The following is a 2,365-nucleotide window of genomic DNA, read 5'->3' on the forward strand; positions in this document are numbered from 1 at the left end:
TAGTTAAGATGGAATAAAGATTATGCAACAGGATCAATTGTAAAAATTCAGAAGTGGTTAGCACAATACTACCTGATTGTAGCACAATAATGTAAGTGCACTGAATGAAGCTGAATGTGAGTATGATTGAAGGAGAAGGGCTGGGGGCACATATGAAACTAGAAGGAAAGATAGAAAATTAAGACTGAGATGGTATAGTTTAGGAATGTGTAGAGTGGACAATGATGGTGTTTAAATGTGCAAATATAAGAATATTTTTGCATGAGGGAGAACAAATTAATGCCAACACTGGAAGGTGTTGAAAATGGGATGGTTTACAGGAAAAATACAATCAATGCAAGCTAGAGTCTAAAGACATCAGTAACATTGTATTATGCTTCCACTGAATGTAACAAAAGCATTATGCCAAAACTAAATGTCAACAAGTGATTACTTCTCCACCTTTTGGCTAAGATCAAGTGTAGTATCTGTTCTTATCAGTTTAATATCTGATACGTCCTATATCTGAGGACAATATATTTAACAGATTTTTAGAGTTGGGAGATGGAATAGGAGCTTGCTCTGTCCTCTCCATGCATCGACCTGGTATTGCAGTACTTCCAGGAATGGTGTACCCCCCCCCGACCCGGGGGAATAATAAACGTATAAAAAAATAAAAAAATAAATGTCAATAAGGGGGGGTATATGAGAGAGAAGTGTGGGGTACTTTGCGGAAGAAAGAAATGTCTTCATAAAAATTATGTTGGCAAAAGCATAGCTATGTGATTATACCAGGAATCATTGATGTTTTACTTAGGTTGCATTGTATGATGTGCGAATAAAACTGCTTAAAAACAAACAGAGAGAAGCAAGTGCTAGAGAAAATGTGGAGAAAGAGATGTACCCATTCGCTTTTGGTTCAGCAGCTGAGAGGTGCAGTGCCTCCCAAGGAGAGACCACAGGAGTCTAGGTGTGGAGTTGCCATATGAGAATGTAACCCTGTTGCTAGGTTTATACCTAGAGGAAATGAGTGTGGGGACTTGAATGGACATTTGCAAAATGATGTCAGTGGCTGCAATGTTCACAATTCCCAATGGATGGTGGTGGCCTGAGGGTTCAATGACTGAAGGATGGAAGGTGGAACTGTGATGTATACATACAACAGAGTGCTGAGCAGCTGCAAGAAGGAATGAAGTTGTCAGGCGTGCAACTAGGTGAATGAACCTTAAGGATGCTATGTTGAACGAAGTCAAAAACAAAAAGACAAATATTATCATGACTAACTCTTATGGACTAATTATAATATACAAATTCGTAGAACTGAAGTTGAGAGCATGAGTTATCAGTTGGGGCCTATTGTAAAGGGTCTGAGAGTGTAAGTTCTTACAACGGTCTATTTCAGAATTGTAACCGTTATTTCTAAATTCTGAGATACTGAGCTATTTGTGTAGAACCTAGTCATTCCCTGAAACCGGACATTTATGTGACACCTGAGACTCAGAGTTAGTGCTCTGAAACTATGAAAGTAAGCATTACCCCACAAAGAAACTGTTTAAAAAGTTGAAAAAGTGTTCAGACTTCAATTAGAGACAGGACAAAGGTAAGTCAGAATACAGGGTAAAGGATGATATGGTTCATATTTAAAACTTCAACTTCTGTGTGAGACCAAAGGAAGAGAAGTTTATTTGGTGCAAAACTTATATTTTGAGTAGTGCATTATCTAATTTAACTTGTATGGTCAGTTTATTTGAACACCATAATTACATGGAATCTTGAATAGGATATGATACCTTGCTGGTTTGTACTGGTTGTGTGATGCCCCAATATATCCCAGAGTAATTTGGGCAGAGAATAAAAGAGTATTTGCAAAGTCCCTGTGGGGTACTGGGGAGGAAAGAGGAAATGTTCAACTTTCCCATCTGGGGAATTTTGATATTCTCACAAGCAGTTGAGACAACCAAGTCAATAGGCTGAGCCCTCCATCTTGGGGTTCACCCCTATGAAACTTATTCCTGCACAGGACAAACTAAGCCTACTTCTAATTACGTCTGGGTCATCCCCAGAGAACCTCTTTTTTTGCTCAGATAGGGTCTCTCTCTATAAGCCAGCTCAGCAAGTAAAAACACTGCCCTCTCGTCTACATGGGACATGGCTCCCAGGCGTGTAAATTCCCCTGGCAACATGGGACAGGACTCTTGGGGTGAGCTGGGACCCAGCATTGTGGTATTGAGAAAGACTTCTTGACCAAAAGAGGGAGAGAGAAATGAGACAAAATAAAATTTGGTGGCTGAGAGATTTCAAACAGAGTTGAGAAGTAATTCTGAAAGTTATTGTGCATTATATAGATATCTCCTTTTAATTTATGGTGTATTGGAGTGGCTCAAGG

The 2,365-nt window shown here is 39.3% G+C and overlaps 1 non-coding gene across 1 annotated transcript; it reads left to right on the forward strand.

Moving 5' to 3' along the window:
- The first annotated feature begins 428 nt into the window (after positions 1 to 428).
- On the forward strand, positions 429 to 619 carry LOC143672395 (U2 spliceosomal RNA). Its single transcript, XR_013169847.1, has one exon. It is a non-coding gene; the product is annotated as a U2 spliceosomal RNA (small nuclear RNA).
- Positions 620 to 2,365: the final 1,746 nt, after the last annotated feature.

This window comes from Tamandua tetradactyla, chromosome X (genome assembly GCF_023851605.1).
Source record: "Tamandua tetradactyla isolate mTamTet1 chromosome X, mTamTet1.pri, whole genome shotgun sequence".
Classification (NCBI taxonomy): Eukaryota; Metazoa; Chordata; class Mammalia; order Pilosa; family Myrmecophagidae; genus Tamandua; species Tamandua tetradactyla.